Below are 25,027 nucleotides of genomic sequence, written 5' to 3' on the forward strand. Positions count from 1 at the left end.
TTGAGGGGAAATTTCAGTTCAAGTAGAAGAGTTGTCTAATCATTAAAGTACGTCTTACAGGTAATCTGTCTCTCAGTCCTAAACCGTTGAAAGTATTATAGTCCTAAACCTTTAAAAGTATTATAATACTCATAATACTTTAAGTGCTAAAATGGCTTGACTGAACTTGATATTACTTACCAGCATCTCTTGAAAACAAAAAAGAATCCATGGCAATAAAAGAACGAGGTCTTCTTGGGGGCATTCTTTACTTTGGAAATTGGTGGATCATACTGAGATGAGTTTCAAGTTCTCAAAATTATGCTTTCTCACAGCAACTTTCATCACTCCTCATTTGCCCAGTTCTGCCAGTCTTGCTCATGAAGATGCCATGGTCTTGTGGAACCCCTTTGAGCACACAATGCTGGGTGTTTCCTGGGAGAAAATTAGCACTGAAAGTCCAGCAATGATGGTACATGCTGGCGAGCAGTATTCACATATTAACAGATTTCCACTCAAACTGGCAAATAGGAATGTCTATGTTAGAAACGCTGTGTGAAAGCCAAGGCAACAAAAGTCAAAATGTGCATATGAGAATATGTGGTACACACAGTATATGTCACAATGTTTACCATCACTTCAAAACATGCACCCGCCCACAGTTCTTCACTAGCAGCATCCTGGAACTTCTCCAATTGGGATTTGCTATATGAAGCAAAAGTCAATTAAAACCAGCCATTATTGTACAGATCATGAGATCCCTAGTACGAGAAACCCTACTCATCCCAGATGCTCATTAATAGCAGTGTGTTGCAAACAAGCCCAGGACAATTGCACTGGGTTTGTATACTCTTCTGATTGCTGTGTTTGCTCAGTTAACACATCTCTTTTTTCCAATGGCTTGGATTAAAATTTTTAGCAAACAACAAATTCCCCAGAAACGCAGTTCTGTTGCATTCTGGAACTATTGCAAATGTAGGTCAGAGTTAGTAAGTAGGTTTAGCTAACAAAAACAGAGAGAGGAGAGAAAGATTTGGGGGGAAAAGAAATTATGTTCATCCAGCTTGCTAGAGGAAGACCTGTTGGAATCAGTTTACCCACCTTCTTTTACCAAAGAGCCTGCTGCTGTACAAGGTGTGGTGACTCATCTCTGCATCACTCTCATCTTGCAGTTTTAGCTTGGAAATTAACTACCTGCTAAAAGCATGGTGTGCTCAATTGGATTCCCTCAGCTCTGTGGAGTTCTTCCATGTAGCTAAGAAAGCATTACTTCTCGAGGAGCTAAACTGTTCAGTCTCAGATTCAGGAGTTCACATCATTGTACAACTCCAAAAGCCCAGTCCCTGCCACACTTGCGTTTATGAGGATGCAGAATTTTCTGGCCTGGTTCAGAGAAACACACACGGGAGTGACCTTGAGCTTCAGATCTTTCTGCAGGGTGGGTAGAGACTTCCATTTCTTCAGGCAGAGCTGAGCCAGTACTATCATCTCCCAGTTCCCAGGTAAGTCCTCACCAGAACTACAGGCCAGCACCAGATCTGAACCTTCATTTCCTGCTTGGAAGCAAAACACTGATGTTTTTTTAGCTGAAAAAAAAAACATTCTGTCAATATGAAACAAATATCTTTACTTTGGAAAAAGACTCCCCCACCCCTATACACAAACAAATGCACACATTAATTTTTAGGGCTGATTTATAAACAAACAAACAAACAAAAACCTGTATAGAGCACAATTTTAGCTGTTATGAGCAGGGACACCTTGTTTGCTTTAGTGCCAATATTAGTAGCAATGGGAGAACGCTGGCTCTTTTGGGTTTCATTCTTTCACTGCCTCTTTACATTTAGTTTCAAGGTGAGATCAGTATCTGGAAACATGATGTGATTTATGCTCTTATCATGTCTTGAAGTTCAGAAAATCTACTCCTAATCATGTATTGCAATTATACTGATGTTCAAAACTGGCTTTGAAAACTCATGGAGGCTGGTAACAACTGCCACTATGTGACTGACCAGATCAGAAAACGAAAACAACTGTTGCTGGCATTTATTGTTAGAGGAGCTCCATCTCAGACCTGCAGAGAGATACGGAGTACAAAATCTGAGTGGCTATTTTATTTTGTACATATACCTAATTTCTGTGGATTTTGAGACTCGTGTCCTAATCTCTCCTACACTTCCCGTTTGCTTCTTCCCACAGTAGTCCTTTAAGAGAAGCTTCCCTCCTTTAAAGCCAAACACGATGCTCCCTGCTGTGATGGATTCCTTCTTTTTCCTTCCTAATTGGAGCTATTTCATCAGATCGAATTTTGACAAAGATAGTAATTGTCATCCAATTTTAAGGCAATGACAAGATCAATATGAATTCTCAGATGACAAGTATTATTACTGGGTGAGCACAAAGAAACAAAGAAAATGAAAAATCCATGTCCTGAGGAGCAAAACAGTTAGAGGCACATGCTTGCCTTGATCCACGTGTGTGTGAATCCTGTTGACAACAATAGATGCTGTGCATGTGGATGGATGGGGTAGAACAGATGGCCTTTGCCAGTCAAATAGCGAAGGAAAACGAGCACCCAGTGCTTTAGTACATTGCAGTTTCAGTAATGTGGGAGTCAATTAACGTACCACCAAACGGGCTCACAGAGAAAATTACCGACAGCCCCATCTCAGAGAATTCTGTCTCTCTTTAACATTTTGTACTCCTTCTGTTTCCTGAATGTCAGGAGTAAATACCCAAGAAGATCCCAGTTCTTTAAGGTAAATACATTCAGTGTATGCTTATGTAGGTAGAAGTGCCTGATTATTTTTATGACACTGTTTAAACAAGATGATCTGATTAGTTAATGGTCCAAAGAGTTCAGATAGGGTTCAAACAAGGTTCTAGAAGGTGTTGAGGCATCTTTAGATGTTTCCCCAATAATAGTGGTTTTGGGACAGATTCTGCTGCCTATCCATAACCATTGCCAGATGCTGCCAGATAGGTTTAATTTTAGTAGGTCTCCCCTGCAACAAGACACCTCCTGAAGGCATTTGACCCTCAGAGCTCAGCTCTTGTTCCACTTCTGCTACTCAGTGTGTATTCAAGTTACCTCTGTGGGGCCACTATGCACACATTCATCTTGCTAGTAAACCAGACCTCCTGCTTTTCCACCCCAAAGTGTTAAATCCTAGGAAATAAACACTTTTTTTCTTTTTTCTTTTCCCAGTATTTATATTCAAAATACAATTTAACTGAGGAAAGGGATTTTGGTAAAATAATACATGATTGTCATACTAATTGGCAGCTGCAATGATAACAACCATGACAAGTTTTAGCTCTGTCCACTTCAACCCAGCCGAGTCATTAAAGGTTTCCAAGCAGAGGATTGTGTTACGAAGCCTTGTATACACTGGTAGAGCTGCACTGGGATCCCTGCATTGCTAAACACATTTTTAACCACCCAAATGCAGGTTCAGTAGGATTTTAATCCATGGAGGAAGGTCTCAGCCGAGCCCTGAAAAGTGTTTGTTAGCATGCAAAAACATAAATAAAATATTTACAAAGAGAATAATTGACTTTTGATGTTTACTTCAGGCTATGGTTAAGCAGGCAGTGCCTGCACTAAGCAATGCAGTGACCACCTGCCACAAATGCTGTGATATTTGACAGATCCCTTTCTGCCAAGAACTATAATTCCTATTTAAATCTAAATAGAGGAGCCATGAATGCAGATTTCTCATCACAAAGACGCTGATGTTAATCCCCAGTACAGAAAAATAAGAAAAGCCAGAACGTTTTATTGGATTTTATATGGAAGATAATTAAACAGTATTTCTTCTTTACTTGTTATACAGCATCCCATCAACATTCCTGCTAAAATTTGTTTATAAAGAAAGCCAGAAAGTTTTATTGCGTGTTTATGTAAAAGAAAATTAGCATTTTGTGTATTTGAACTTATATTAGAATAACAAAAAGCGGATAAACAAAAAGTGACCAAAGAATGATGAAAATAAACAGGAAAAACTGTAAGGAAAAGCTTAACACTGTTTTTGTACACACAGCTTTATATTCCAAGCATGCAAACAGGCTAAATGTTTATGTGCATATGTATGTATTGTATATATTTATGTACCAAGCAGTTCCAAAACACTAAGCTCCCAAAAAGTTAGGAAATGTTGGCATTAGATGTGCTTGCACACCCTTAATTTGGCCTTTCTGATTGCATACACAGGGACATGTGCTATTTATTTTTCACACACACACACACACACTTCCCCCCCAAACAAAATGGTGCAGTGTAGGCAGAAAATTGGCTGGGAGAATGATGTAATCTCTCAGAGAGCTGCTTTGCAGAAGCCTGTTCCTTTTCTGCCCACAAGCCAGTTTGGTATTTTGGATGTACCCAAGGAAGTTATCTTAGCATGTTTCCCAGCAGGTGGGTGCTGCCAATCTGAGTCTGTAAGAGAATGTGTCTAAGAGTGCGTTTAAAGCCTGCTTATTAATAGAGGGGAGGCGGGGGGGCGGCGGGAGCTGTATCCAAGGTTGCATCCTCGGCATTTAAAAATGTTTCACTTCAGCCTATGCTGCCATTTACTGCATTATGTGATGCATGTGGATTTTCCAAACAAAAGATGTTTATGAGGAGAGTATATTTTAAGATCCTTTTCATGACTGTACAGACCCCTCTCCAAGCAGATGGCCTGACAGTTGCAAGAGAACTATTCATAAGCTAAAAGCAGCATTTAAAATTCTTTTTAAAAGACATTTTGTTCTCTGTATACATGTACATTTTAAGCAGGTACTAATTCTGTCTGTTCACAGCAGCACCTTCCTTGCTTTCCAGGGCGTTCCAGATCTGACAGCACAAACTGAGGACGCACAGGCTGTGGGGAGTGCAGCCTCCAGCAGCACCAGCAGCATGGCACAGGACTGCCATGTTTCATCAGCACCCTGATCTGCTCTCTCTGAGCCTACTTTCAGCACTGGTTGATGCAGAGAGGACCACTAAAACTTAGACTCTGCTAACAACTGGCTTGGAGAAATCTTGAAGGTACAACAATTATTCTTTTATATTCAAGATAGGCTATATTCACAGTGAAAAATGGTTACTTAGCATTTACAAGGCATTTCCAAAGACATGAATATATTTAATTCTGTTTTCATTCACAGCGTTGACTGTTACTTAGCTGTAGTTGAAGTTCATTGGGGAAAATAACCAGCTAAGAACAAAATAATCAAACCCGAGCCACATAACCATTACCAAGTTTATACTGAGAGGAATCTACTGGCAGTGACTTCATCCAGCTGCATTTACTGATCCTTTTAATTGCCTTCTCCAGAACCTCCTGCTTGAAGGAAGTGAGCACTCCTGTATCATGTACTCGATAAATAAATAATGATGTCCCTCCAGAGACAAGAATTCCATCTCTAACCAATCTAAGCACAAGGACAGGGACTAACTGTCCTTACATTTTAGGGAGATTGCTTTTACTTTCCCTTCACTTGGGTAACCAAGGCTTACTCTTTGCAGCATCTAACACACAGAGAAATATTTCTAAAAAATTTCCCTGATCTCCTGCAGCAATGAGCTGCAGAGTTGATTATACACTTCACAAATGTTTTTGGAATTTTCCCTTTACCTTTCCATGCATGTTTGTTCTTGAGAAAACAGAATAAATAGCCCCTTCTCCCTGCTTCTGTTATATCATCTTTTACTCTTGTGTTTTGCAAACTAAACAATGCCAGGCTTTTTAATCACCTTTTAGATGGAAGCCTCTTTCCTCGTGTGTTTAATCATTTTTGCTGCCTTTTTTTTTTTCTTTTACTGCAGAAGTACATACACGTGAGCATATGCTCCCCTGGAGCAATCAAAAACTCTGCTAAGAACAGGTTTTAAGGTTTAGCAGAGGTTTGCTCTTTGCTCCCAAAACAATCTGTGTTCATCTCATTCTAAATTCACTGTAAGAAACAGGGTCCCCTGGTGCAGGTGCTGTGTGTGCAGATGTGCAAGTTTAAAAGTGAGGAAGAGGACAGTGAGGGCAGGAAGTCTTCATCTCCCATTCAGCAGTGTGGTCTCCAGGCCAATCCTGACTTGCTGCAGAAAAGAATCCAGAGACTGGTGCAGTAAGAAATTGTTTCTTCTGTATGAGGATGAGCTTTCTTAAGCTCCTATCTTTCAGACATGACAATTGGTAAAGAATGCTTTTTTTCATCTTCCTGAGGCTCACCTTTACCTTTGTCCTTTGCTTGCACTTGGCAGCACTGCAATCTCTCCTTGAACAGTGATAATAAGTTCAGATTTGGTGCTACAGCTCTGCTCAGCCCAAAATGGAATGTGAAGGAGAAATAAAACAGTGGTGAAAAGCCCCAGGGAGAAACATGCTCTCCTGGTGGAACAGCATGATCATGGAGGTGTAGTCAAAGCAGTTGTTGCTTCAATTTTTCAGCCTTTTGTTTCCTGCCCTACAGAAGATTTTATCTTACTGCTTTCTGGTTCCAGTATGTTCTATTAGAAATGCCAAAACTTTTTATGGGGAAAACCAGTGTGCATTCCATCAGGGCAAATGATTTAGGTGTATGTAGGTTAGCTGCTGACCAGGCCCCCAGGTGGTTTGGGTAGGATTTCCTCTCATTCTAGTCTTCTGAAACTTGATTATCATGTCTAAGCTTATTGCTTCACCTTCTCCTGCAGTAAACAAAGAGGGGAGTCAATTTATCCCATCATAAAACAGGGGTCTGGGATAGAAGGGATGACTTCCTGCCCTGAAAGTACCTCCCCTTCCTTTGGCACAAAATTGTGTAGACAATGAGCTAGGTGGGCTCATAGGCTGTAGATAGGCTTCCCTTCATAGGCTGTAGATCTGCAGAACTAACAAGTCCCCAAAGTATTTGCTCACAGATCCTACTGCCTGGGCTGTAAGTTGCTGTCACTGATCTTGGTGTGAGTACTTGAAAGCCCTGGGGTACAGGAGACCTAAAGACTCAGACAGCTTTACAGCAGCGGCTGGAATGAGTGTACAGACCTATGGCCAACCATGCTACATCAATAAGAAATTAGATTTAAATTCACTGTGGTGATAGATGGTTACTCAAGTAAATCTGCAATATTCCAATTGGTCTTTAAGGGAGAGAAGGGGAGGATTTGTTTGGTTGTTTTTTTTTTCCTTCATGTAGTTAGAGCTTCTATTTCTAAACCTCTTTAAAAAGAAAAAAGCTAAGATGCTGAACTGTCCTTTCAGTCTTAAAATCAAATCAAATGTATCTTGTCCTTGGAAAGTTCTTTGTTAATCCTGTTTGTGTTTTGTAAATGCTGTGCAAACATTTTCATTGTGGATTAATGTGCTGTTTCAAAGCAGTTGAGATTTTAAGATTGCCATTAATTTAGAGAAAGAGACTTCTGTTACTATTCCAGTTCTTTGGAAAACTAATTTCATTCAATGCCCTTTTTGAGGCTCTGCACTAGAGTGCTGAATGCATAGTATCAAAGGCCATATTAAAGAGGATTGTATATAGTTGACCAGGGTTCATATTAAGGACTAGTTTTAGATAGTGTCTTACATTAAAAATAGAACTCTCCAATTATACTTCCCATTGCAAAAATGAAATTACCTTGAATGCTTGGTCTAGTAGGCTTATTTCTTAGAATACAATAGTAAATGGTCAAATTCTTCCTCACAGTAAAACATATCTGATTAAAAAATGAAAAAAAGAGAGAGATGAAAAGCAAAGCCTGTTGTAAGAGCTCTGAGATCAGTAAAAGGACTCTCCATGTGAGTAGCCCAAATAATTCCAGGACTGTCTGAATGATTCAAGTAGGAGTGTATAAAGTGCCTAACGTTCTGCCAGCTGACTCAGGACACTGAAAAGCAGGGTCAGAGGGACAAAGAGAATATGCAGAAGCTCTTAAACACATTCAACTATTCAGAGATGGTAATCAAAGTGATTTGCAAATACATCTTCTTAGCAAAACTTAACGTCTTTGAGATCACAATCATAAAAAATAATTGGTACAATTATGGACTGAAGCTACGTTTGGTGTGACTGCAGCAAGTCACATTTATTACATTTCTAAGTGTTTTCTTGTCTGCTTTCCCAAGTCATAACGTCCATCTGATTTTTTTGGAGAATAACAGTGATTTGCAGTCCTTTCCTCATTTTTCTTTTTTAGCTTATGATCTGTGCAGATGTTTCAGGGCTGACTTCACTGTGCAGAAGGTCCAGCCCTGTGAGGACACACCAGGCCTTGCTTAGGCAGCTCTGGCAGGCAATGCTGGCAGGTTGGTCTTGCTGTTCATTGAGTAGCTACTGAATACACACACAACCTCAAGACTACCTACTGTGGTGTTTCTAAACAGTCTGCTTTTCTAATTCCAGGATTACAGTGCTTAAAGGCACATAAGGATGATGAACAAGTGGAAAGGATCTTATGTCCTTACATCCACAGGGAGTTCTGTGACTGTCCTTTTGGCATTACCCATGTAAGCCTCTCATTCATCTACCTTGGGAAGACTGATTTGCTCAGCCTTTGGTGTTTTTATCTGGTTTTGATGTGCTAGCTGAACTAACTCAATGATTGCTTATGTGTATGAAAATTAATTATGAATTTTGATGATGTAAAGCAATCTTGTGGACTCATGCTTCATTAGTAGTCTGATCAGTTTGCCACTGCAATGCTAAGTGACTTAATTTGCACTGCAGATAGTATAGCTGGAAGGCTGGACATTTGTGTGGAAGATGGGAAAGCAGAGTTACACCAACTCTTCATTTATTCTTATGCACCTGCCTCTTACCTGGGTAGCACACAATGAGAGCACAGAGCTCTCATGAGGCTAAGCATTGTGCTTCCTGCTGAAAACTTGGCTTATGACAAAGAATCTATTGGTTTACTGTAGTGGAGAAAGCAAGCTACTCAGACTGCAGTGATCAGGCTTGCTGGGCATGGACCCACACCTTGAGACTCTTGTACTCTCACTTCCTTCCAAGCCATAGTAGAATGTTGCAAGAGATACTGTTGAAAAGAATAACAGAAGACTGTAGTGGTTATTTTCTGCCTTTAAGCACTCTCTTCCTTATCTTATTTGTAAAATAGTTTAAATGATTCTTAGGAATATTGAAAACGTTTTGAAACCCTGACCCACCACCTGCAGGAATCTCATTGTTTGCTAGAAAGGATTCATTCTTGTTTTCCAAAAAAGCCCTGAAAAGGATAAAGAAATGTTTCTATATTGTATGCATTAGTAAGAAAGATTAGGCAGGCTGGAATCTTGGTCAATCTGACTTCTACAATTATGGAAAATTACAGAGACTGATGTTAGTTGCAATTTATCTTATTGCACAAACTTGTACAGCAAGACTCTTCTCTTTTTAAATACATATTTCACTAAAGCTGGCGTGTATATATACATATATTTTCCCCATCAGGTTGACAATAGACTGTATAGGAAAGTGCTGAAAAACACAAAAAAGAAGAAGTTGGAGCAATTGGAATTGTCATGGCAATATCCTAGATTTTTCAAGAAGTTTGGTTCTGTTTAGCTAGTCACTTTAATTTCCCTTCGCTAACTTGTCTCCATTCTCTGCCATCATGATAATTCTTTAGATGACTGTCAGCCCTTTGCATTGTGACAGCTTAAATTAATGTTTTGATATTTCTCTCTTTGTAAGAATACAACAAAGAAGAAAACTGCCAAGGATAGGACAGAAACTGTATGAATGTAAAACAGACATTGTGCACCAATAAAGCCAGAAGGAATAATTTTGATTTTGTTGCCTTATTAATAAGCTTTTGCAACAACAAATTCTGAAGACTTTGAGTTCTATAGGCTAGTGTGGCCCTTCTGCTTCATCTGGATTGCAGCAAACCTCTTACTGGAGACCTTGGACCCTCCTGGGAATACTTCAGCTCATTTACCCATTTAGGTCAGGGAGGTTTAATATCTAAGGCAGGCTGATTCAGCCTCTAGTACTACACTAACTGTGCATGTAGGCTTTGGGGGATTAGCTTGTTTTACAGTCATAATCATAATAGCACTTGTTCACAGCTGAAACTCTTTTGCAAACTAATATATGTTCATCTCATTTTTACATACTGCCTCTCCAAAATGTAAGAGGATCAATAAGAATTCCAAGAGGAAGACACAGGAGGAGTTGGAAGGATTTGATTTGGCACTTACAAAAGAAACAGTGGAAACGAATTGTCTTAAGATTTTGTTGAGATTTACACCAGTCCTTAGCTAAGGCTCAAGGCCTTTAACAGCATCATTCCTGTTCTTAATGTATGCTTCAAAAATCCCAACCACATCTGGTACTGCCTTAAATGAAGCTTGACTTCAATGGGAATGGAGATTTCAATGTTCTTTAAAGAATCCTTTTTAAAAGATCTGAGGTATTCAGATGAAGTTTAATGTCTCAGTATAGCTGAGGATTTTATTACTACCTTCTCTCATTTTTATAATTTTCTGGTTTTCCTCTCACACATTCCTTCAGGACCTGGCCTCACCTGAGAGCTGAGGAATTTAAATGAAAGTAGAACAAAAAAATCAATTAATCCATTCTTTGTGTCAGAAGCCACCAGATGATGCTGTTACTCTTACTGCTTCTTAGCATGTGAGCAAGATTTCAGTTTTTGAAGGAATGCTGCATTGTTATTACTTTAGTTTTACAGTAATCCTCTGAGAGAAGCCAGCAGCAAAGTGTGTTTTCTGCTTCATTCTCCTATGTTAGGATGTAGTTCTTGGGACAAATTACTTTCCTTGGAGTTAAATTTTGGGGTCCAGCCACAAAGTGGTGCTTTCTGAAAGTGGCAGAAACTTCTCTGATGACTGCAGATGGCATTGACCTATAAAAGGGGGGGTGGGGGGGGGAGGGGGGAGATAAAAAGGTGGCCAAACCCTTAAATTCTGTCACTATGCAGAAAGAAAGTGATAATTGTCATAGATGAAAGATACTGGAGAGGTAAAGGAGACTCTTATGGCCATGGATATGCTAGGCTACATAAAGAAGAACATAAGGAGATCACTGTTTGGATCTCAAACCATCCTTTTGACCTTTACCTCTCCCTCTTTAACAGAGTGCTGGTCCCAGAGAGCTTCAAAGAATAGATCAGAAGTGTGAGACACACGATTTATCTTGAAGGACCACAAGTGCTGAAAGCTAGGGATGAAAAATTTAACATCAGATTTGTCATATAGTTCACTGTTGATGGGATCATTTTAGCAGAAATGACCAATGACAGAGCTTATCCATCAAATTGAAGCTTTAATATAAAAAATAAATAACACAGGAGATAGGGATTTTAGTGAGGGATTCACTTTCATATTTTAATTAAAAATCTTGATTGTTTAAATGCAAATGAAGCCAACACAGAAATGTCAGTGTATTGCATCAGCATACTTAAAACCACAGCAGCAAAGCAGCAGAAATTTGGCTCAGTCAGGTGTGGGGATGATAGGATCCTGAGTGGAACACATAAGAAAGTTTGACTATATCTGCAGAAGACATTGCCATGGGCTGTTCCTTACTCTGCTGCTACCAGCAGAAACACAGCAGTCATCTGAAGAAGATGAGAGCTCATGCCTCAGCCAAGCTGCTACTGGACAGTGATCTGTTAAAATAGAAAGTTTTACTGAAAGGCACATGTCAGTGTTCAGACATCTTCAGATCTCAACGAGGCAAGATTAAGCTGTTCTGCTTATGCTAGGAGAGAGAAGTGGCAGAGATATATCTGAGATTATCTTTGTCCTAGAATTCCCTGCTGGTTTATGTAAAATAAGCTCTGTTTACTTTTCATAGATCTTACAAGAAAGAGTAAGCAAGCACGTACAAAAAAATCAAGCAAGCACATTACAGAGCTAATGCATCCAGGCTTTGCTAAGCCAATTAAGCAATCAAATCAAGGTCACAGCTGAGATGGACTCAATAGATCAATGAGATTGGATGGAGGAAATTAATACACTATGAAATTAAATCAAAAGGATAAAGTTAAGACTGAATTTATTTTGTTGGTCTTGAACTGAGGATATTCAAGGGGAATTTGTTTGTTTTTCAGCCCAAAGTCACAGCCAGTGTTTGGCTCAATGTGTGTATACTTGGCTAGCAAAAGATGCAAGTGCTCAAAGGTTGTTTGTGTCCATCAAGTGCAAGGTATGTGTTGATGGCACCAAGCTGTAGTTGACACTGGAAGGAAGGGATGCCAGCCAGAGCAACTTGGTCAGGCTTGAATGGTGGGCCCATGCCAACCTCATGATGTACCACATCGGTCGGGGCAATCCTAAGCACAAATACAGGCTGGGTGGAGAATGGCTTGAGAGCAGTCTTGAGGAGAAGGACTGGGGGCTGTCGGTTGATGAAAAACTCAGCACAAGCTGGCAACGAGCTCTTGTAGCCCAGAAGTCTATCATGTGCTGGGAGGCATCAAAAGAAGTGCAAGCAGCAGGGGACAAGGGAGGTGATTCTCCCCCTCTGCTCTCATGAGATCCCATCTGGAGTACTGCACTGGTGCCCCCAGCACAAGAGGGACATGGAACTGCTGGAGATGGTCCAGAAGAAGGCCACAAAGATGATCAGAGGGCTGGAGCACCTCCCCTATGGAAACAGACTGAGAGAGTTGAGTTTGTTCAGCCTGGAGAAGAGAAGGCTCCGAGGAGACCTTATAGTGGCCTTCCAGTACCTGAAGGAGGCCTACAGGCAAGCTGGGGAGGGATCTTTTTTGCAAGGACTCATTGTGATAGGATGAAGGGCAGTGGCTTCAAGCTGGAAGAGGGGAGATTCAGACTGGAGATTAGGAAGAAATTCTTTACATTGAGGGTGGTGAGACACTGGAATAAGTTGTGGATGTTGTGGATGCCCCTTCCCTGGAGCCCTGGCCCCCTTCAAGGCCAGGTTGGGTGGGGTCTTGAGCAACCTGGTATAGCAGAAGGTGTCTCTGCAGGGGGGAGGAGTTGAAACTAGATGATCTTTAAGGTCCCTTCCAACCCAAACCGTTCTGTGACTTGATTCATTCTATGATCCTTCTCAAGAGAGGCCCTTCAAAGCAGAAGGTGATCCCCACCTATTTCATGTAAGGGGAGGTACAACAATCAGAGTGCTATCAGCAGCTTTGCTTCATTCTTCTCTTCCTTAAACATCACTCTTTTAAGAAATCACTAGCTTGCAGTTCTGATTGTCCTTTTCTAACACAGAGAAAATCTTTTGGTAGAAGTGGCAGATGACAGTCAAATCAAGCACTAACAGCTTTGAGGGGGAGAGGGGGGAAATCCTGAAGAATCTTCCTAATTATATGCAAGATTTGCAGAGTTTGGTGTTTACTTTTAGGGACCTGTATGTAGTGCTGTTTCTCCATTAAGGAGTGCAAATATGCAAGTGTGTGTTTGAGATAAGGCAGCATCGTCCTGGTATAATGAAAAGAAAATGAAAAGACAAAGTTCAAAAATGCTTTGTATTTTGGGATCCTTCCCTTGTGGTGTTGACAACAGCTGTAGCAAAGTTTCAGGCTGAACACAACTTGCAATTTTTTGGCACATCTCTGTGACATGGTCAATAACAAGACGGTCACCTCTTTGCCTGCGAAGGTACAGTCACAAGAGGAGAAGGCTTTTTGTCCAGAAGGTGTCCATGCTGTCTGGCAATTAACATGCTTCTTCCCATTAAGATCCTCATTTCTTCAAGAATCCTACTCATTATTAAGGCCAGAATTTGATATAGATGATGTTGCCAAGTGGAAGCCTTTGGCCATGTGGCAACCTGTCCTCACTGTCCTGCAATAATTTCTACTCTAATTGCAGGTTGTTTGTCAAAAAAAAACCAAAACAAAACAAACAAACAAACAAAAAGCACCACCAGAGAGATGGAGGGCAGGCTGTGAAAAACATATTACTTTCTGACTTAATGAAAAACATCAAGTGGACAGTAAAGTGAAATACTTAAAAATAAAAATGATGAGAGTTCTTTCACAGCAGTTACTTCCTCACCATACCTTGGGTAATTACAGACTCTCAGAATGATGGGGGATGGAAGTGACCGCTGAAGATCATCTAGTCCAAACCCCCTGCAGGATCACCTAGAGCAGGTTGCACAGGAATACATCCAGGCAGGTTTTGAAAGTCTCTAGAGAAGGAGACTCCACAACCTTCCCTTGGCAAAAGTAATGCAGGTAAATTCATAACCTGCCCCAAAGAAAAAATACTCTTTTTTTTTTCCCCATCAGGCTAAATTTTTCTGATAATCAGAGTTTCTTCTAGTTCCGGTTCGAACCAATTGCAAGGAAACTTCATTCTAAAGGAGCAGAGTTTCCTTTGAACACAGGCTGGACAGCCTGGAGTACAGAGAACTGGGCTGCAAGACCTGGATCTGCCATTCCCCTTGGGCTGGAGTGGAGCCCTGTGCAGGGACATATGGAGCCTTTCCTCCCCTCACAGCATGCTTTGTCAACAGCAAGCGTTTAGCCACTCACTGGGTCTTAGCAGCCACCTGCCCCAGAACAGCCATGTCAGGGGCATTGCCCAAGTCATGATGGAAGGGCACATTCCAGAGCTGTGATTTTGACTGGAGGTTGGAGTGGGAGAGGAAGGAGTTTTCTTGCTGGTTGGCTTGAACATCCCCATCGAGCTGTAAAGCCTGAAGCCTGATTGCTGCCCGGCTGTGTTACAGCTCAGCACAGAGCATGCCAATGGCTGCTGAGGCAACTTGTGTGAGCAACTAGTACCCAGCATGAGGGGCGGGCTGCAGAGCCAGGCCTTCTGTTTGGGCAAAACCCAACAACGCTGCTGAATTAAAGACATAATTGAAGTTTTGGCAAAATTGCAACACAGCTGCCCAAGGTCATCTCCAGTGAAAGTAGCTGAGGAGGTTTACACAGAAGATGTTAATTGGATTTTCGTTTTCTCTTTAGAAGGGTTTTGAGCTATCGGATCTCACCACACTACAAGCTGCATGAATATGTCCAATGATATTGTGAGCTGATTATTGTTCATTCTTAACGGCTTTCCATCTCTGTAACAACGGTATTAGCATTAATATTGTGCCCAGGGCTCTGAATATGGATACTAATGGAACTCAATCAGCTCTTAAAGAACAAAGGATCCCTTTTACATGGCATCCTGTGACAGACAGAGGATTGGATTAGCAACTTGTCAATCCTCCGGTTTGCAGCTCGGTTTTTGATGTGCTCTTGAACACTCGGATAGTAGGTAGAATTACGTTATCTGAAAAATTCATACAAAACATTAAGTGAAAGCTATGTGCTATTCCCTCCTGACCTGATTATTCTAGATTATTTAACTAAGTAGCCAGCATACCCCCTAATTTAAGTGCTGAATTTCTACAACATAAAACGCTATCTCTTCTCATAAAAAGAAGCTCACGAAAGAGCAAGCTCAATTGCCAATTATACCTCTTCCATGAAATCTCTTCTAACCCCTTCAGGATAGGTTTGGGTAAAAATATAATTGCAGTGGATAAGGAAGCTTTAAGAAAAGATGTAAATGAAAAATGTTATGTGTTGGCATCTGATTGATCCATTTGAAAGGAAGAGAAGGAGAATTTGACGAGATGGTAAGGAGCTCATGGATTGTTTCGAAGGAACCCGGAATTTTTAACCTGTACAGGGTGCTGAGCTATAATTAAGAACGGCAAGTCAGTGAAAAATCTATTTAAACTCCTGACAGCTTCTCTAGATTAGCATATTTGACATCTACATTCACTCTGGCAAATCACTAATGTGATTTTCTTTTTTTTTCAAAATTATATTTTTATTAGCTTTCTGCACATAATAACAAAGTAAAAATTATGTTAGAGCCTGGACAGGTCTTTAACTCAAAAGCTCAGTACTTACAATGTGCTTAATTGGCTGCCTGATTATTGTTTTATTCTGAAAGAACTTTTTGTAAATGTAATTTTATCTAGAAAGCATCTCTAAAGTGAAAGCAACTGTTTGATTCTGTTAGTTGGTAAAAACTATAGCAAAGCCTGGATAACAAAGCACTGTGATTAATTGGTGTCAAGATACTCATCTCTGGGTTTGTTTTGTTTTGCTTTCCTGAGATGGTTGAAGTACTGCGTAGCAAAACAAATACTTGGGTGAAGTTTGAGTTCTATTAGTCTTTCCCACTAACAATTATTCTGCAAGGGAAGAATATGGCTCAAGCCTGGTAAATTGGGCATAGGTGTAGTGTTTTGAAACACATCAAGAGTCTCGCTCAAACTGGGAAGAACTTGCAATAACATCGAAGTCAGATGCACTATGAATGTGTTGGTTTTAATTTGATAGCAAAGAAATACCATCATTAATTAGAATGCTTTCAGATTAGTGTTTGTCTTGCATAATTCAACATTTGCCAAAGTTCAGGAAAGATATGCGCTAAATAGAAATTATTACTTTGGTAATGCTGCTACATTTCCTCTCCTTATTTTTAATACGGCTTTTTAATTTGGGTAATGAGTATATATCACTAATCATCTTGAAAGCCTATTACCAACACCAACCAATCCGTCAACTTCAGTTAATAATCTACTTTATTATAAAAATTGGAACTGGACACAGCTGTGGAGGACTGAAGGAAAGGGGTGTGTGTGGGGGGAAGCTTCCTTAGCAGATAACCTATTTTGCTTTGTGCACAAAATGCTCCTTGTTCTGTTGGGACTTGTTTTCCCACTGCTAGAACTCCATTGGTAGCCATTAAGCTCCTGCTCGAGACACATTCCACTGCAGGGCATTTGGAAATTAAATGCTCAAAGAATTAGAAGAAGACGGTCTTCTCCCATACTTAATTTTCCTGTGTATTATTAGTAGCTGCCTCTGCACTGCTAATGCCCTTCTCCCACTGTGTAGGCATGAGCTGGCAAGGTCATTTATTTTTGAACGTGTTTACTGGAAAAATGCAGTGGCATCTGAATGATTGTTTTGGGAAAAATAAAGATCTTTCGATGAGTCATAAGTGAAGAAAAAAAAGTCATTTGAGAAGATTTCAGTAAGAGAAGAAATTGATAAAGAATATGGAAATGCATTCTAATTAGAATGAGAAGTTTGAAGACTGCACCCTGTAGTGAAATTAGTGTCTGCAGCAGACAATGCTCCTCATTAACAAATCGGGACCTCACTTTTATTACACTTAAACCAAGATATTTCACCGTGTCCTACCACTTAAAAATATGCATCAGTGACCACAACACTCAAGCCTGTGGTTATTCTTAACCCTCTGCATTCATGAATAGACAGAAAATTTGAAAGAAGCACCAGTTGGATGAGGGATGTTAGAGAGATATACAGAGATATTATGCTCAAATTGAATATTCTTTGAATGGTGGAAGAATAATAAGGACCTTGCCTACTAAATCATGTTAAACTGCACATTTATTTATTTTTAGTATGGTTTTATCTGGTGACAATGCAGTCATTATAGCCCTTTGTTGTTAAAGTGTGTGTATATTTATATTTGAAAACCTTAGCATGAAAAAGCCATGAAAGGGAAAGTTTTCAAATCAGCACGCTCCAAACAATCACAACCCTTGCTTCCCCAATTTTGGATAGTTTTTTATGACCCTGGGTCATTATGTGGGAAGGAGAGAGAGCAAAAGTTATGAGATTATCAACTGTTCAGAGAAATTTAAACCAGAAGTTTCTTCTTTAACAAGACGTTGCTTTGACATTAATCCTTGTCTGCAGCTGAGCTATCATTGGCTTTTGCAGGAATCGTGGTCTCATTCATCCCCACATCTTCCATCATACTCCAAACCCAGGAGATGAGTCAGCCTTAGCAAGGCCAACATCATGCCCCTGGAAACGGAGAACCGCTCACAGAAAACACCGACAGCCCAGGTGAGTGGAAAGCTAAATATAGACCAAGCCTGACATGTTCCAAGTCAATGAAATACTTTTTCAGGTTTCCCAGTGGAACATTCTACAAAAATCAACTGTTTGCACACAGAGACTTTAACAGATTTCCATTTTCTGATGGAAAAGATTTTCCCTGAAATACGGTGAGTGGCATTTTATTGCTGCATACAGCCCACATGCTTAGAAAGCAGAAAAGGCATCTCCAACAGCTGAGCCAACCCAATCTGTCCCAGTGGCTCTCCCTCAGCTCTCCTGTCCATCCCTGCACTGCTGCTGGGCCCCATTAGCCAGCACTGGGCTGGCCCTGCTGTGCCAGTAGCCAGGAGGAACTGCTCTGCCAAGAGCTTGCCACTGTTTTCCTCCAGCAGTTCATTTGCATCTCCAGACTACAACAGCACTGATGGGTGCCCAGGATGATCCCTGCCCTGTCAGGAGACTGAAGGAAGATAGCTAAAGGGACAGTGTCAGGAGGATGAAGCCAGACTCTTCTCGGTGGTGTCCAGTGACAGGAAAAGAGGTGATAGTCACAAACTGGAGTACAGGAATTTGCACATAAACATAAAGAAGAAAATTCTTCATTTTGAGGGTGGCAAAGCACTGGAGCAGGCAGCCCAAAGAGGCTGTGGAGTCTCCGTCTCTGGAGGCATTTCAAACCTGCCTGTGTGATTTACTCTAGCAGGGTGACTGGATCAGTGATCCTCAGAGGTCCCTTCCAACCCCTACCATTCTGTCATTCTGTGATCGTGTGTGGTATGTCTTGTGTCTGCTCCCTTCCCTCTGGAGCCCAAGTGGCATTACTTGAATAACACTGCCAGACATGTGTCAGCCCTGGCAGATGTGCTTGGATACAGAGGTGTACTGCAGGTGGTCACTGCTGTCCTCGCAGTGCCGGTGCCAGGTTTTGGAAGGTCTCTTGAGCTGGCAGGAGGTTTGCTTTCCCCAAAGCACCTGCTTTTCAACCCCCCTGCAGCTTGCAGTGAGCACAACATGTCTCTAGCAGAGATAAAACCTGACTAGCATATCAAGAGAGGCTACTTTTATTTACTTCTTTAGTGTTGTGAAAGAAAAGGGGGGAAAGCGTAGATAAAGGTAATAAACAACTCCAAGCTCTGGTAGCATTTGAAATGATTCTGCTATTTATGGTTTCTTTTGGCTGCAAGTAATCCATGTCTGTTTCATAGCCAGTAGGGCCTTCCTACTGCTAGGACTGAATCCCAACTCAGAGCCAGAGCCATAGGCAGGAGGATGACAAACAGGAGGCACACCAGGTACAAGGCAGGCATCCGTCTTCAATTCACTTGACTTGTCGGCTGCTTGTTCTCCTCTCTCACACACTTGTATTCCACTGGTGTCAGTACAGCAACTTCAGTGAAGTCCTCTGGTGTAAGAGCACTTCAGACCCTCCAGACACAGAACAGAAAGGCTTTTCATGCCCTGGCAGAGCCTGACTTTGCAGACACGCACCCTCACACACCCCCCAGCCTCAGGGCTCACGGGTTCGTTCTCTGCTCTGCAGTGTGCTTGGTGTGCAGCACTGTTCAGCCATTTAAGGAAATGTCTTTTTATAAAAAATAGTTATTTTTGTTACCTGCTTTGTCAAGAGAACTGCAGGATCTCACCTGGCTGGAGTGCTTTAGGATTCCTGTTGCCAGGGAAGCCGCACTGGCTGGCAGGGATCTGGGGAGGGCCTGTTCAGGGAGATGGAGCTGGGGGTGGTACTGGGGAGCTGTGGCTCATTACAGTCAAAAATCATAACTTTAGACAACTCTAATGTTTGCAGCTGGAAAGACTTAAAAGCTATTTGCTTCTAATCTCCCTCTGACAATCAATGAATTGAACAGTAAATGTTATTAGACTAATTTACTGTTCATCAAGAGTAAGAAATGAATAGAATAATTTACTATTCATACATCCAACTGTATGACATGTGTACTGATCAGTTTGAAAGAAAAAGCAACATTAGTGTTCCAGTTCTCCTCCCATACCTTTTTTTTATTCCAATTTATCTCCATTCTCATCCATAAAACTGCCCTGGCTTTGCCCCAGAGGCAGAATGACCACATCTGTTTGGGTACACTCCTGCTTTGATACATACAGGAATTTGGTACCTACCTAAACCATCTCAGCATTTTTCCCTGGGAAAAGCAGTCACGACTGTAAAGGAAGCCCCTGCTAATTCTCACTGTTCTCTGTGGGAGGAATTTACCTCCAGTTTTTAGGTAGTTCCCTTGAGGATGCTACAGTTGTGCTTCATCTTGAGCATGTCATCTTTCTCCATGCCTACCCTGGTTACTCAAGTGTCTGGAGAATAAAAGGAATAAATGGAATTAGCTCCCCTTTCTAGGCCAAACCTGGGATAGTGTTAGGCATTTAGAAATGAAAAACATGCATTTCCTTGGTCAATTAGTCTATGAATACTTTAGCTATTAAAGAGAGACTATGAGAGCACAGCAGTTACTTTCTGAATGCTGCAGACCTGAACACAAGGAAAATACACTGAAAAATATGATGTAAAATGACTGAAACTGAGATTCTTAGTGAGATTCATGTTACCTGCTGTCACAGATGTCCTTCCAATCCAAGTGATGGTTTCTTGTGTCAGAACTCTGGGCTTACCACTTCCTGGCTGTGGTAAGAGGTATGGCAGCCCTGCTGACCTTATCTTCCAACCCAGCACAGGAGTAATGTCCTCCCTATTAATTCTGCCTGGCTAAATGCATTTTTCTTTCCAAGTTGCACAAAACAGAAGCATTTTTTTAGCTCAGAGGAAAGAGCTGGTAAGTGCACACAGAAAACTTCTCACTTCAGCTGCACAGTTTTTCCAGAACCTCAGGAGATCCCACAGTTTTTGTTTTGATAAACAAGATGCCACCTACCATCTGCCATCTCCCATTGCCTCTGTCAGGAAGTGCGGGTTGGAGAATTCTTCCAACTGGAAGAGTCTCAGCTGTCTCTGCACTTCAATATTATCCTTTTGTGTAATCTTTAAAGGTCTGTCCACAAGCTCTGAAATGCTAGTATTGAAAAGAAAACCTGACAAAACCAAAGACCCAGCCTTGAAGATTCAGGATCAATTTTGCTTTTAAAACTAAAAAAAAAAAAAAAATCAGAACAAAGCAGAAAGTACAGTTTTATCTTTTTTCCTCACTCTGAGCCGCATGCTTTTCCCTGGGACCTGACAGTCAGGATCATTTTTGTCGTCCTTCCACACTAGCACCAGTAAGAGAGATTCCACCAGCCAAATGCCACTTCAAGTCTCCCAAGCAACTCTTCCCTCAGAATGTCTCCTTTTATATAAATGAAATGTAAGAAGAGCTCAGCAAAGTTCCTCAGGATGAAAGCTTTCTTCTCAAGTTGTCATCCATAAAGACAAGCCCCAAAGCCAGTGATGCTCCAGAGGAATATGCCCTTTTCTGAGCAAAGGGGATGTGATGCTTCTTCTGGAACATGCCACAAAGAGTTGAGGTTCATGTGGGGCTACATGTCTTGCAGGACTATTCACCCAGCTGACCCCCATGTCGACAAGGTGCAGACTCTGAGCCAGGTGAGATAATTTGCAGTAAGGTTGTAGCTACTCGGTGGCAGCACAGTCGTTATGAGAGTGCCATTACTGTTACAGCGTTAGCAAGAAATTGTGCCAAAGGCTGGCTGTGATCATGTAAATAGTTCATGGAGAAACACGGGGATTATGATTAGCTTGTGCTGGAGGTGGGAAAGACACCTGAGGAAAGATGCTCCTGCCCATGTGGGAGCACAATCCTTGCCAGCAGAGGCACAGGGGGCCAGGCACAACTCCTGTCCTGGAAGGCAGAAATGTTGGATTGTGTGGGGCAGAGCTGACGACTGGCTGAGCTGCAGCCAGCTCTGATTTCTGTGCTAGGCAATGTTTAAAAAATCGAATCAACACATCAAATGATGTGTCAAGTAAGTTTTCCATGTCGAGGAAAATAGCCTGAGGCCCTTCTTCCCACATTTGCTGCTACCACAGCCAGACAACCTGGCCCAAAAATTTATTCCGGTCTTTAATCAGGTAAAATCCCTCTGATCTCTGAGGCTGGGCTTCACAGGTTTGGAAAGAGATTATACAGTTTACTAGAAGGAAGGTACTTGCCCACTGTTCTTGAGGTCTGTGGTCACTGTGGGAGTCACACACATTGTGCACTACCTGCTGAAAAAGTGGAAATGTTCTCATTTGCCCCAGTCATCTCTGTGCAATAAACATCCAGTGTAGCTGCTTCAGAGCCATTACTCATGCTATGTTTCCTTCTGTATACACAAAAGCAGATGCTATCCAGCACCCAGATGACCCCAAGTGCTGCTTTCATCCTGTGCTAGTTTTGCCTTTTTTTTTTTTCCCATGCTCTTTGTGTTGAGCTTTACCTTTCACTTTTACCTGTGACTGTATTGCCCCAAGAACAAAACTGGTCCTCCACAGACCAAGCACAGAAAAGCTGCACAGAATGCAAGGTCACTACTCTTGATTTTTTGTTCCCCAGTTTAGGCCACAAACACAATTTTCAAGTGGCCACAGTGAGATTTCCCCTCCATGCACACCCCATGCTTCCTTTTCCACCTCAAGTAGATATTGCACTCTTTTATTTGTATTTCGGGTATTTTGAGATGCCCATTTTGCTTTCAGAAAAGAGCAGCAACCTGAATGTGTGTTCAGCTGATTCAGACTCGCGATGCAGACTCCTAGCACTGCTGGCTCCAGGTGGAGAAGGGCCATGATGGTGCTCACAAGTTCTCCATTTCAGGTTCTCGGGATTCTGAGTCATTAGGTGTTTTATAATGAACATGCTTTCCAGGAGAGAAAGGGAATAAAACTAGATATGAGCCTGGGTTTGAAAAGCAAACAAACCCTAAACAGGCTTCTAGGCCAATCTGCAATTTCTCTGGCAGGCAATACGGTTTTCTTGTATATATAATAGACCTCAGTAATCAGTATTGCTCTGAGCTGCCACAACCCACTCTCTCCCGTGGTGCAACCCTGGTCGCTCTCACTGATGTGTGCTATTTCTGAACTAAAGCATAAGGTTTATCATCCCTGCTGTTCTACCCTGCAAGCAGGAGTGAAAAAAGGTCGACTACTGTGTTCAGGCAGCATCAAATTACTGTAAAACAAGTGAGATACTGCAGGGATATATGAAGAATCTCAGCATCTTCAGTTCTCTTTCAGGTTTTTATTATAAATGGGTCACAAACTGTTGCATTCCTAACAGAAACGTGAGCCATCAACTCACACATCCCTTCCAAATTAATATACATTTTGGATTTGCAAATGAAATTGTTTAGTACCTGGACAGACTGTGGAGTGCCTGGCGTGCTTTGTCTGAGCTACGTAATGAAGTGTTCAGTGCCACAAGCCAGCTTCAAGGCTGTCTTTGGGCTTCACGTGATAAAAGAGATAATAGGAAGCATGCACAGGTATATGGAGGAGAAGTGTCACACACAGAACTGGGCTGGGCATGTAAGAGGACTTGGTTGCTTCTTAAACAGGCTTTATAATCTCCCAAATCTGAGTGGGAGTTACTCAAAACCCTACTGCCATCACATCAACCCACACACACCAACCAGGCACTGCTGCCTTCATCTGCACCAGCCAACTGCTCAGGCAGCACAAGACAGACACCAGTCTTTTCTCTGTCAGAGAACACAAACCTTTATCTCTCCAAGCTGAAAGTGATCCACTCAATAGATCTGCATCTGTAGAGTGCAACACATTTTTCATTCATCTGTCCATCCATTCAAATGTGTGTACATGACTGCTGCTGCATCCACAGGTACAACATGCAGTGTAATCATCACAGAATCACATAATCATAGAATTACAGAATTACAGAATCAAAGAATGTTAGGGGTTGGAAGGGACCTTGAAAGAGCATCTAGTCCAACCTCCCTGCCAGAGCAGGATCACCTATACCTGATCACACAGGAATACATCCAAGTGGGTTTTGAATATCTCCAGAGAGGGTGACTCCACAACCCCCCTGGGCAGCCTGTTCCAGTCTTCTGTCACCCTCACTGTGAAAAAAAATTTTCTCATGTTTCCATGGAACTTCCTATGCCTCAGCTTCCACCCATTGCACCTTGTCCTGTCATTGGGCATCACCAAGCAGAGCCTGACTCCATCGTCTTGGCACTCACCCTTTACATGTTTATAATCATTAATAAGGTCACCCCTTTGTCTCCTCTTCTCCAAACTAAAGAGACCCAGATCCCTCAGTCTCTCTTCATCACAAATCACTGCATGGTTTGTGTTGAAAGGGACTTTATAGATCATCTGGTCCCTACCTTTCCATGGACAGGCTACCTACCTACCAACCTTCCACTAGATCAGGCTGCTCAAAGCCTCATCCAAACTGGCCTTGGACACTTCCAAGGAGCAGAGGCATCCACAAGTTCTCTGGACAGCCTGGCTCAGTACCTCACTACACTCACAGTAAAGAATTTCTTCCTAATATCCAGTCTAAATCTCTCCTCTTTCATTTTAAAGCTATTACCTCTTGTTGTATCACTACATGTTCTCATAAAAAGTCTCTTTTCATCTTTCCTATAGGTGCCCTTTATGAACTGGGAGGCTGCATTAAGGTCTCACTGGAGCTTTCTCTTCAGGCTGAACAACCCCAACTCTCTCAGCTCATCATCCTAGGAGAGGTGCTGTAGCCTCCCTGATAATTTTTGTGCCTTTCTCTGGACCCACTCCAACAGGTCCATGTCTTTCCTGTGATGAGGACTTCAGAGCTGGACACAGTACTCCAGCTGGGGTCTCACCAGTGCAGAGAAGAGGGGCAGAATCATCTCCCTTGACCTGCTGTCTGCACTGCTTTGGATGCAGCCCAGGATAACACCTCTAACTAACTGTGCAGCTGCAATACATGAGGTTTGGTCTGTTTTTAATTACTTTTACTGAAATTCAGGCAGAACTGATGACAAGGAGGAGCAGCCCACTGGCTCTTTCACCTTTCTGAGGAGGCAAAGGGTAACCGGGAGCTGACATCTGAAAGCAAAGGTGAGATGGGAGGCATAATGCAGCAACTAAGTGGGTACAGGAGTAAATTAAAGAGTAGGAGCATGGACTTGTAACAGCAGGTGAGCCGAGGAAGTGAATAGGTGACAGCTAAATGCACCTCCTGTTAACCTGCACCCTTTAGGCACCGGCTGACTGCATAGCACATTCCCCACACTGGCAGCTATGCTGCCGCAAGATGCTGTTAGTCTTAAGAGTGACACATC

This window comes from Indicator indicator, chromosome 17, assembly GCF_027791375.1.
Source record: "Indicator indicator isolate 239-I01 chromosome 17, UM_Iind_1.1, whole genome shotgun sequence".
NCBI lineage: Eukaryota > Metazoa > Chordata > Aves > Piciformes > Indicatoridae > Indicator > Indicator indicator.